The following is a 13,144-nucleotide window of genomic DNA, read 5'->3' as shown; positions in this document are numbered from 1 at the left end:
GAATTTGTGGTAGAGGGTGGTGGTTTTTGAGTGTTGTGGCATCATGTATTTATAGGGTGAAGGGAAGGCACGAATTTGGGCTGAAAAGGAGAGGAATTAGGACTCCAAATCACCAAAGAACAAGGATACTTTCAATCAGATTCCAAGGAGGACAAGGAATGATCCTTGTGGCAGATTCTAGAACTTCTAGAAGGGTTACATGTGTGATGCGAGAATTATACGCGCACAAATTAAACCCTCTTTTCGTCAATTGTAGTAAGTATGTAAGTAGGGATCGTTCTGGACCGGGGATTAGGAGGGATTGTTAATCTCTTGGAAACTGACTCAAAAACGTAAAAACAAGATAAAACACTAAACTAGACTCAAAGAATGTGAAACTAAACGTTAAAACACTAAGACAAACCAAAAGACTCAAAATGCTTTAAAAACACAAACTAAATTGATTTCTAACTAAATTGAACAATTAAGTAAAGGGGGATTGGATTTGGACGAATTTAAACTAAAAATGGAAACTTGGAAATAAAACAAATTGTAAATATGGATTTGACGGAAATGAATGGATGGGAAGTGATAGGAGCATATTTAGGCGACTTACTTAGTTTGTTTTCGTGCATCTATGTTGTTAATTCATAATTGTTTTAGTAGTTTAAGCCATTTTCGTGTGTTTTTAGGTTCATATGGCTAAGGAAGCAAAAAGATGCATTTTGGAGCATTTTGGAGCAAAATTGGGCTTGGAATGGATAGCATATGATTGGAGCCAAAATGTTGGACGAATTTAAAGGCCTTGTATTCACTTTGGACATAAAACAAAGGGCCTAGCCCATTCTCTCTTAAACCAACCCCAAGGCCATGCATTTCCTTCCAATTCCAAAGCCCACAATCACTTCAAAAGCCATGCAAATCCATATTCAACACCCTAAACTACAACCATGCATCATTACACCACCTTCTCCATGTTTATTCCACATGCATTCATTATAATTCACCCCACTACCACCACTCACACACACATGCACTTATTCTTTCATCATTTCACCACAAATCATCCACATACACTCATCATCACACAACCTAGCTAACCCTACATGCATTCTTTATTCACTCTTCATCATTGCATTCATTCTCCAAACACTCCCTTGTTGTCGTGGCCTACCCTTCCTTTTCCAAGCTTTTCATCATTCCATCTCATGCATCACCATTTATTCCACCTTCCTACTTCATCATTTCACCACATTCTCCCTCTTTAACTCACATGCATTCATCATAATTCACAACACAAAACAGCCAACACATGCATCAAAACCTTCAATGCCGTGGGTTCCCTTTGAAATTCCATCATCTTCACATGTCTTTCTAGCTTTTCCTTTCATTTCCACCACTCATACTTCATCATTTCAGCCACCTACATACATTAATTATTAAATTCTTCATCATTGCATCCAGAAAATGAGCAAGAAAGCTTCCCAAACACATGCATACACACATTGACATTCCAACACCTTCACATGCAATTCCAGGTTGCATATGCTTTCTTAGCTGTTTGTTCATCATTAATTAGCCACTTGCATGCTTAAACAAACAGCCATTTACACCTTCATTCTCCTATAAAAGCCCTTGCATTTCCTCATTTCATACACAAACACACCATTTCCCAAACCTTTGCCGTGCATATCATTCCATTTCTGTGCAGTTTTTCTCCTCCATTGCAGCCACTATCCAACCACTTCCCATCCCTCCAAAACACTTCACACCATCACACAACCTATCCTTAGACCTTGTGCTACAACAACGAGGAAGAGAAGAGTGCCTAAACGTTCATACAATTCAAGTTTGAGTTGTTGGAATGTTTAGGCGTTTCTTTGATTTCAATGTTTAATTTCAATTCTCTTTGTTTTGTAAGTATGAGGAACTAAACCCCCCTTAGCTAGGGGGTGATTCGAAATATATGTTTATGCTTGCAATATGATTTGATTACTTTTAATTACGTTTCATAAGTTATGAATTCAATTTGTTTAACTATTTGATTGATAACCTATTTATGTATGTTTATTGAGAGTCGACGCTTAATTTTCATGCATGAATTTGACGCTAGAATATAAGTGAGTTTCACGTAATAGTTATGAACTTATATTCACAAGTAGTGGAGGTTGCTTATAAACAATCGCGTTAAACAAATTCTTGGCATAAGTTTCATGCAATCATAGTAACGAATGCCTCGTCAACACTTATAGTTTTCAAAGAACTTAATGATTCTTGCTTGTATCTCTATTATGCAATTCATGTAGGGAACTTGTGAGGAATGCTTTGGGTTGTCGTATGCAATCATCCAATTCATTAACTTAAGGAAAACTTGACGGTTAATTTAAGCGGACTTAATTAACCCGGGGCGTTGAGAATTCATGGTTTATTGAAAAGCAATTAGAAATCGTTTTGTATGCAAGTATAACATGTATAGAGATGAACCCCTTAGCTATCTTCCCATCCATTCATTTCCGTCAAATTTTGTTATTTACAATTTGTTTTGTTTCCAAGTATCCATTTTAGTTTAAATTCGTCCAAATCCAATTCCCCCCTATTTCGTTGAAGTCTTAGTCTTAATCTTTCTTATTTTTAGTTTTGCTTTCTTCGAGCATTAAATAGTGTTTTATATTGTGTTTTTAGGTTTTTAAGTCAAATCCAAGTGATTAACAATCCCTCCTAATCCCCGGTCCAGAACGATCCCTACTTATACACTTCACTACAATTGACAAAAAGAGGGTTTAATTTGTGTGCGCATAATTCTCGCATCAGGAAGCTAGCTAAGGGGTTCATCTCCACATATGTTATACTTGCATACAAAACGATGTCTAATTGCTTTTCAATAAACCATGAATTCTCAACGCCCCAGGTTAATTAGGTCCGCTTAAATCAACCTTCAAATCTTCCTAACGTTATTGAATTGGATGATTGCATACGACAACCCAAAACATTCCCCACAAGTCCCCTACATGATTGCATAATAGAGATACAAGCAAGAATCATTACGCTCTATGAAAATTATAAGTGTTGACGAGGCATTCGTTACTATGATTGCATGAAACTTATGCCAAGAATTCGTTTAACGCGATTGTTTATAAGCAACCTCCACTACTTGTGAATATAAGTTCATAACTATTACGTGAAACTCCCTTATATTCTAGCGTCCTATTCATGCATGAAAATTAAGTGTGCACTCTCAATAAACATACATAAATAGGTTATCAATCAAACAGTTAAACAAATTGAATCCACAACTTATGAAACGCAATTAGAAGTAATCAAAATGCAAGCATAAACATATATTTCGAATCCCCCCCTAGCCAAAGGGGGGTTTAGTTCCTCATACGTACAAAACAAAGAGAATTGAAATTAAACATTGTAATCGAGGAAAAGAAACACCTAAACATTCCAACAACTCAAACTTGAATTGTATGAACGTTTAGGCACTCTTCTCCTCCTCTTCGTTGTAGCACAAGGTCTAAGGATAGTTTGATGGTGTGGATGTGTGTTTGAATGAATGAATTTCTGAAATGGAAGAATGTATGAGAATGAATGGGAATTATGGAAATGGATGAGGAGTGGTGGAAATGGAAGATGGGTTTTGGATTCTAAGGGAGACTCACGGCTAAGGAAGGTGGATGTGTTTGTGGTGTTGTGTTGTGTTGTGAATGAGATGAGATGATTTTTGAATGAATGAATGCAAGGGTATTTATAGGAGGAGTGGAGATGTATATGGCTATTTGTTTAAGGTGTTTGTGGCTACAATGATGAAGAATTGCATGTGGAAATAAAAGGGAAAATGTGGTGAAATGATGAAGTAGGAAGGTGGAAATGCATGTGAGATGTTGGAAAGGAAATGGGAATATGAGTAGGCCATGGCATGGGAGTTGTTTTGTTGGTGTAAATGTGCCATGGTTGCAATGATGAAGAATAAAGGGTGCATGTGGGGTGGAATTGAATGAATGCAAAGTGAATGAATAATGAAATGAGTTAAAGAGGGAGAATGTGGTGAAATGATGAAGTAGGAAGGTGGAAATGCATGTGACTTGTTTGTGGAATAAAGAATGAATGGTGGAATGATGAAGAGTTGCATAAAGAATGCATGTAGGGTTAGCTAGGTTGGCTTTGTTTGGGTGCATGTGTGTTAATGGTGGTTTTGCATGTGAATTGATGGATTGTTTTTGATGGAATGGATGGTTCTTTGCATGGCTTTTGAAGTGATTGTGGGCTTTGGAATTGGAAGGAAATGCATGGCCTTGGGGTTGGTTTAAGAGAGAATGGGCTAGGCCCTTTGTTTTATGTCCAAAATGAATACAAGGCCTTCAAATTCGTCCAACACTTTGGCTCCAATCATATGCTATCCATTCCAAGCCTAATTTTGCTCCAAAATGCTCCAAAATGCATCTTTTTGCTTCCTTAGCCATATGAACCTAAAAACACACGAAAATGGCTTAAACTACTAAAACAACTATGAATTAACAACATAGATGCACGAAAACAAGCTAAGTAAGTCACCTAAATATGCTCCTATCAATGTGGCATAAACTTAGTGCACGAAAATAGGGCTTCTAGAACTTGATATTTAGGTGATTTAATGTGAAAATGAGTCCTCCTTGGAATCTAATTGAAAGTATCATTGTTCTTCGATGATTTGGAGTCCTAATTCCTCTCCTTTTCAGCCCAAATTCGTGCCTCCCCTTCACCCTATAAATACTTGATGCCACAACACTCAAAAACCACCACCCTCTACCACAAATTCACACCACACCATCCACCACACCTCAAGAGCCTAAATTCACACAAATCCCCATTGTTGGCAGCAAGGAAGGAAGGAGGAGCCACCTGGAGTGTTTCTAGGTGTATTCTATCTTTGTTTTTAATGTTTAAGTTTAATTATCTTTGTTTTGCGAACATGTGGAACTAACTTCTTTTTAGTTGGAGGTGAATTCGAAGCCATGATTATATGTTTTATATGAATTGATTCCATCCAATTATTGTTTTTTAGGGCATGAATGTGATTTGCTTATCTAAGTTATTAAAACTTGTTTATGTACGTGGGTTGGGGGTCGACACTTAATTTGCATGCATGAATTTGATGCTAGAGTATAAGGGGGTTTCACGTAAGAGTTATTCACTTATATTCACAAGTAGTGGAGGTTGCTAGTCACAATCGTGTTAAGTAAATCCTTGGTATGAGTCTCATGCGTTTCATAGTGATGAATGCCTTGTCAATGCTTATGATTTTCACAAAACTTAATGACTTTTGATATGTATCTTTATCATGCCTTTCATATAGGGAGCTTGAGAAAGATAATTTGGTTTAGATGCGTATTCCATCTAATTCAATGAAATAAGGAAAATCTGATGGTTAGTTGTGCGATGCAACTAACTTGGGGCGTTGTCATTCATAGTCTAAAGGAAAAATAATTGGAAATTGGTTTATATGCATATATCATGTGTGGAGAAGGACCCTCTAACTAGCCTTTCACCCATTTAATTTACCCAAATTCGTTTTTACAAAGTGTTTTCTACAAAGTTTTTGTTTTAAGTTTTAAATTCGTCAAAAAACAATCCCCCTTTCATTTAGTCTTGTTATTTTAGTCAAAATCTGTTTTCTTTGAGTCTTTTGAGTCAAGTTAAGGTTTATTTTCGTCCAAAACACTTGTTAGGTCTAAAATTGAGTCTTTTTTAGTGTTTGTTGCTGTTTTGAGTGTTTTAAGTTAGTTTAGAGTCTATAGAGTCTAGTTTAGTGTTTTTGAGTCTTAATTGTGTTGATTAGCATCCCTTCTAATCCCCAGCCTAAAACGATCCCTACTTTCATATACTACAATCATAGGGTTTTAATTTGAGTGTTAGAATATTTCACATCAAATTTTGGCGCCGTTGCCGGGGATTAGTAAAATTGCTAATCCCTCTGTTTGTTTGTTTATTTTTCTTTTGATGTTTGATTTAGTTTTATTTCTTTGATTTCAGGTACTAGAAAAGCACGACATGGCACTTGATAATGCTTCTCTTTTGACACAGCTCATGGAAAGGTCCCAAATGCAAAGAGTTGGTACATTTGTGGCCAATAAAACCCACATTCTAAGACTTTAAGGGCAGTGCGTTGGGTGCCAAAATGTCCCCCACATGCATATGAATGACAAAATGTTAAAATAGATTGAAACTCAGATTCATTCACACAACGTCGGACAATCTGATCGGGACAAAATTTCCAAAGGTATGGGTCATCCCAAACATAAAACCTAGCATCCTTTCTAAGCTTATCACATTGATTCCTATTAAGTGTGCTAGGGGTATGTTTAGACACCAAAAAGTTCACCAAATCTGCGTACCAAGGCTCACTTACCTGGATAGACATTAATTGTTCATCGAGAAAGGTTTCAGAAATTGGCATTGCTTCCTCATGCACCATTCGGCTTAGGTGGTCAGCCACCACATTCTCCACGCCCTTCTTATCCCGAATCTCAATGTCAAACTCTTGTAGAAGCAACATCCATCGAATCAATCTAGGCTTGGCCTCCTTTTTCGTGAGCAAATATTTGAGAGCTGCATGATCAGTAAAAATAACAACTTTAGTACCAAGTAAGTAAGATCGGAACGTATCTAATGCAAAAACCACAGCAAGTAATTCTTTCTCAGTGGTTGAATAATTTAATTGAGCATCATTTAGTGTCCTAGAAGCATAATAGATAACGTGGGGTTGCTTGTTCTTTCGCTGTCCCAAAACAGCACCAATGGCATAGTCCGACGCATCACACATTAACTCGAATGGAAGGCTCCAATCTGGAGGTGTGATAATAGGAGCCGAAGTGAGAGCTTCCTTCAAGTGCTTGAATGTCGTGGAGCATGCTTCATCAAACTCGAAAACCACCTCTTTTTGAAGCAACCGGCATAGTGGCTGTGCAATCTTGGAGAAATCCTTAATGAAACGCCTATAAAAACCTGCGTGGCCAAGAAACGAACGAACCTCTCTAACCGAAGTTGGAGAGGGTAAGTGGCGAACAAGGTCTACCTTAGATTTATCTACTTCAATGCCTTTTTCAGAAATGATATGGCCTAGAACAATACCTTGCTTAACCATGAAGTGGCATTTTTCCCAATTAAGTACAAGATTCGTTTCAACACAACGTTTCAAGATTAAAGTCAAATTATTCAAGCAATGATCAAATGAATTGCCAAACACGCTAAAATCATCCATGAATATCTCAATAATCTTCTCCACATAATCAGAGAATATACTCACCATGCATCGTTGAAATGTCGCCGGAGCATTGCACAAGCCAAATGGCATGCGTCTATATGCAAAAGTGCCAAAGGGGCACGTAAATGTTGTCTTCTCTTGGTCCTCCGGAGCGATCACAATCTGGTTATATCCGGAATATCCATCAAGAAAGCAATAAAATTCATAACCGGCTAACCTTTCCAACATTTGGTCGAGGAATGGTAATGGAAAGTGATCCTTCCTTGTCATGGCATTTAACTTCCTGTAATCAATGCAAACACGCCAACCAGTCACAACACGAGTGGGGACAAGCTCTTGTTCTTCATTCTTCACCATTGTGACGCCAGACTTCTTTGGAACAACCTGCACAGGTGACACCCAACGACTATCAGAAATAGGATATATAACACCACAATCAAGTAATTTTATAATCTCCTTTTTCACTACTTCCAACATAGGTGGATTAAGGCGACGTTGAGCTTCACGAGATGGCTTGGCTTCCTCCTCCAAAAGGATGCGATGCATGCACGTGGTGGGACTAATGCCTTTGATATCCGCCAAAGTCCATCCAATGGCAGATTTGTGCTCTTTTAACACCCTTATCAACTTGTCTTCTTCTTGAGCCGTGAGTAAGCTTGAAATGATGACGGGTAGCGTTTGATCTTGACCCAAGAACACATACTTCAAGTGACTAGGTAATGGCTTTAACTCAAGTATAGGTGGCTGCACAGTTGATGGAAGTAACTTGTTAGTCAAAACCGAATCTAAAAGTGAGATTGGAGACTTACCAGAGTGGGAGGGCAATGACTCGAGGGCAGCGACCATTTCAAGTACTTCATCACAAGGGGGCACGGCAATATGGTCAGATTGCATGCCGTGGGTTGCCAAGACTCCCTCACACTTATTTCTTGTTCCTATGCCATGGACTAAGGCTACCTCAAGTGCATCTTCGTTCATTTGATCCAAATGCACCTGTGCCAAAGAATCAACAATGTCAATAGCAAAACAAGAGTGGTCCTCAATTGGATGTTTAATGGTTTCAGAAAGATTAAAATGAATAATGTCCCCATCAAACTCCATGGTCAATGTTCCCGTATACACATCAATCTTTGTTCTTGCTGTTTTTATGAAGGGACAGCCTAGCAAGATTGGCAATGATGGAGCATGGCTTGAATCCTCCATGTCTAAAACATAGAAATCTGCGGGGAAAATAAGGTGATTGACCTGCACTAAAACATCCTCAAGGACTCCCTTGGGATAAGCGTTAGAACGATCGGCCAATTGAATTATAACGCCATCTTGTTTTAACTCACCAAGGTTCATTGATGCATAAATGGAATATGGCATTACATTGATGGATGCACCTAAATCTAACATGCATTGTTCAAATCTAGTGTTTCCAATTATGCATGGGATAGTAAAACTCCCTGGATCCTTACACTTTGGAGGTAACTTGCGTTGCAAGACCGCGGACACATTTTCACTTACTTTCACAACTTCTTTGTTTGAAATTCTTTTCCTAGTTGTGCATAACTCTTTTAAAAACTTTGCATACCTGGGCACTTGCTTAATAGCATCAAGTAAAGGAATGTTTACTTGAACTTTGCGAAAGGTCTCCAAAATGTCCTTTTCGCCTTCTTCCTTCTTTGATTGTGCAAATCTGTGAGGAAAAGGAACATTGGGCAGATTAGTGTTTGAAATCACAACATTTGGAACAACATTACCTGAGGTGGACGGTTTGGAAGGTGTAGATTGCTGCGGCATGGTTGGTGCCATCTTTGCCGTGGGGTGGGATTGCTCCTCTTCTTCCAATTGTAACTTCTCATCTTCCTTGTTTGGGGCAGATGCATGTGCTTTGCTTCCCACTTCTTTTCCACTTCGTAAAATGATGGCTTTTGCAGATTCAAAACCACCCTTTGGATTGATCTCCGTAGTGCTTGGTAACTTACCACTCTCACGAAATTGTCCCAAAAATTCGGCCATTTGGCCCATTTGCTTCTTGAGCTCATTCACCTCCTTTGCTTGATTCTGCATTCCCTGCGCCATTGTGGTTAATAATTGATATGTTTTATCATCATTCATGGACATACTTGAGTTGGTTTGGGATGATTGTGCTTGAGGAGGTGGTTGTGGTGCCATTGGCCTCGGGAAGAAACCCGGGGGTTGTCAGAATCCACTTTGTTGGGCAGGTTGTTGTGCATCCCTCCATCTGAAATTGGGGTGGTCACGCCATCCCGGATTGTATGTGTTAGAGAAAGGATCACCCCTTGGTTGGTTTGGATTCCCATAACCCACGGCATGGGCAGATTCCCACCCTCCATTTTCAATTAATTGAGGGCATTGATTAGATTGGTGTCCTTGAATGGAACATACACCACACATTGTAGTTCCTTGCGGTTTGGGGCCTTCAACAAACTATGACAACATGGACGTAAGGTTAGCCATTTGGGATTGTAACTCAGAAATAGAACTTACCTCATTGACATGATGTGGCCGTGGGGCATCTCTTTGCCCAACTCCTTCATATTGTTGTGCGTTGAGTGCGCGATTAGCAATGAGAATTTTGGCATCCATGGGTGTCTTATCCACTAGAGCTCCTCCCGCGGATGCATCCAACATTTGACGTTCAATTGGTAAGAGCCCTTCGTAGAAATATTGAAGAAGAAACTCCTCCTTCAATTGGTGCTGTGGACATGAAGCAACAAGGGTTTTAAAACGTTCATAATAAGTTGGGAAAGATTCACCTTGGTTTTGCTGAATTCCACTAATCTTCTTGCGAAGAAGAATGATTCGTGATGTTGGAAAGAACTTCTCTAAGAAAGCTCGCTTCATACTTTCCCATGATGTGACAGTGCCAGGAGCCAACTCGTACAACCAATCCTTGGCCTTTTCCAACAAAGAAAAAGGAAAAGCCTTCATCTTCAATATGTTGCTATCCACGTTCACTGGTGTCATACTTGAGCATACGACTTCAAACTCCTTCAAATGCTTATTAGGGTCCTCCATTGATAACCCATGGAACTTGGGTATATGATGTAGCAAACTGGACTTCAATTCAAATTCATCGGTCTTCTCAGGGGCTGCCCTAGGGTATTGGATGCAAAGAGGGGCTGCATTGTCCAAACCCGAAGCGGAAAGCTCCTTGATGGTTCTGTTGTCTACTGCCATGGTTGGTACTTCTTCTTCACACCTTGCCGTGGGCTCTTCTTCAACCTCCACTTCTTGCTCTTCGATTTCAGGTTCGGAACTAGAAGGATTAGATGCTTGTAGTTTCCTTTTTCTCCTCAAAGTCCTCTCAAAATTGTCGTTAAAGTCGAAGATATTCTCACGAACAGGTTGTGAGCTACGAGTCATAAACTAGTACCTGCACACAAGAGCAAACAAGATAAGTAACACACTTAAAAGACTCGGCACAAGTAAGAAAACAATAGGCCTATACACGGCACAAAAACAAACACACACACACGGTGCAAAAATATAAAACAAAACAGAAACTAAACAAATTAAACAAGACTCAAGACAAGGGATTAGCAACTTTGCTTATCCCCGGCAAGGGCGCCAAAATTTGATGCGAGAATTATACGCGCACAAATTAAACCCTCTTTTTGTCAAATTGTAGTATAGATATAAGTAGAGATCGTTCTTAACCGGGGATTAGGAGGGATTGCAAAATCACTTGGAAACTGACTCAAAAACGTAAAATAAAGTTTAAAACACTAAACTAGACTCAAAGAATGCAAAACTAAGCACTTAAAACACTAAAACAAACCAAAAGACTCAAACAGCACCCAAAACACTCAAAACTGCCTTAAAAACACTTTCTGGGCAGTTTTGAGCACTTTGACTACTTTGGACGAAATTGGGTAATAAAATGAATCAAAACACTTAGAAACACAAACTAAGACACTTTCTAACTAAGTTGGACACTAAAGTAAGGGGGGATGAGTTTTTGACGAAATTAACTAAAATGCACAGATTGTAATTAAAAACAGATTGTAAAGATGAATGTGATGGAATTGAATGGATGGGATGGTTAGCTAAGGGGTTCATCTCCACACATGTTACACTTGCATAATAAAAAGATTTCCAACTGCATTTCAATAAACCATGAATTCTCAACACCCCAAGTTAACCGTGATGCACTAATTAACCTTCAAATCTTCCTAACGTTATTGAATTGGATGATTGCATACGACAACCCAAAACATTCCCCACAAGTCCCCTACATGATTGCATAATAGAGATACAAGCAAGAATCATTACGCTCTATGAAAATTATAAGTGTTGACGAGGCATTCGTTACTATGATTGCATGAAACTTATGCCAAGAATTCGTTTAACGCGATTGTTTATAAGCAACCTCCACTACTTGTGAATATAAGTTCATAACTATTAGGTGAAACTCCCTTATATTCTAGCGTCATATTCATGCATGAAAATTAAGCGTGCACTCTCAATAAACATACATAAATAAGTTATCAATCAAACAGTTAAACAAATTGAATTCACAACTTATGAAACGTAATTAGAAGTAATCAAATCATATTGCAAGCATAAACATATATTTCGAATCCCCCCCCTAGCCAAGGGGGGGTTTAGTTCCTCATACGTACAAAACAAAGAGAATTGAAATTAAACATTGAAATCAAAGGAAAAGAAACACCTAAACATTCCAACAACTCAAACTTGAATTGTATGAACGTTTAGGCCCTCTTCTCTTCCTCTTTGTTGCTGCACAAGGTCTAAGGAATGGTTGTGTGATGGTGTGAATGGTTTGGGGAGTGGTGGAAATGGAAGGATGGTGTTTGGATTGTAAGGGAGACATGGCAATGATTTTCTGGTGTGTGAATTGTGTATGAATGGGAATGATCTGATCTAGGGGTTAATATGAGTATATATAAGCACTTAAAACCCTAGGGTAATCAGATATGAGCTTGTGACAAGCTAGGACGGCTAGGAGACAAGGTAGGACGGCTAGGAGACAAGCTAGGACGGCTTGTGACAAGCTAGGACGGCTAGGAGACAAGGTAGGACGGCTAGGGGACAAGGTAGGACGGCTTGGAGACAAGGTAGGACGGCTAGGAGACAAGCTAGGACGGCTTGTGACAAGCTAGGATGGCTAGGAGACAAGGTAGGATGGCTAGGAGACAAGGTAGGACGGCTTGGAGACAAGGTAGGACGGCTAGGAGACAAGGTAGGACGGCTTGTGACAAGCTAGGATGGCTAGGAGACAAGGTAGGACGGCTAGGAGACAAGGTAGGACGGCTTGTTCTTCCAATACAGAAATTAGGCAGAAATTAGGCACCATGTGTGAATAGATAAAGCCTTCTAGAAATAAGGTTTTTAGGCCTCCTTGCAGCTCCCTAACTGAATTCAAGCCTTCAAATTCGTCCATCCTCATGCCTCCATGCTTGCACTATCCAATCTTGGCCCAAAAGTGCTCTAGAATGCTCCAAAATGCATCTTTTTGCTTCCTTAGCCATATGAACCTAAAAACACACGAAAATGGCTTAAACTACTAAAACAACTCTGAATGCACAATATAAATGCACGAAAACAGGCTAAGTAAGTCGCCTAAATATGCTTCTATCAATTTGGTGTGTCCTCTAGGCAAGAATATCAAACTAATCAACATCCTCAATTAATTGAGAATGGAGGTTGGGATAATATCAATACCTGGGGTTATCAAGATCCTAATCAATCAAGGAACGATGTGTTTTCCAACACTTACAATTCAGATTGGAGTGATCATTCAAACTCTATGTGGTGGGAACCTCAAAATGTTGAACACAAAGGATATTGGCAGCCATATGAGGAGTTCTATTCAATGCCTATGCAACCACCACAACCTTATATACAATATGCCCAACCAAACTCAGGTTCGTCAACAAATTATAATCA

Source organism: the organism of the source record quoted next, unplaced genomic scaffold (assembly GCF_019419815.1).
Source record: "Pyrus x bretschneideri cultivar Hongxiangsu unplaced genomic scaffold, Pyrus_bretschneideri_v1 Contig92, whole genome shotgun sequence".
Classification (NCBI taxonomy): domain Eukaryota; kingdom Viridiplantae; phylum Streptophyta; class Magnoliopsida; order Rosales; family Rosaceae; genus Pyrus; species Pyrus x bretschneideri.
This window is presented reverse-complemented; position numbering follows the sequence as displayed.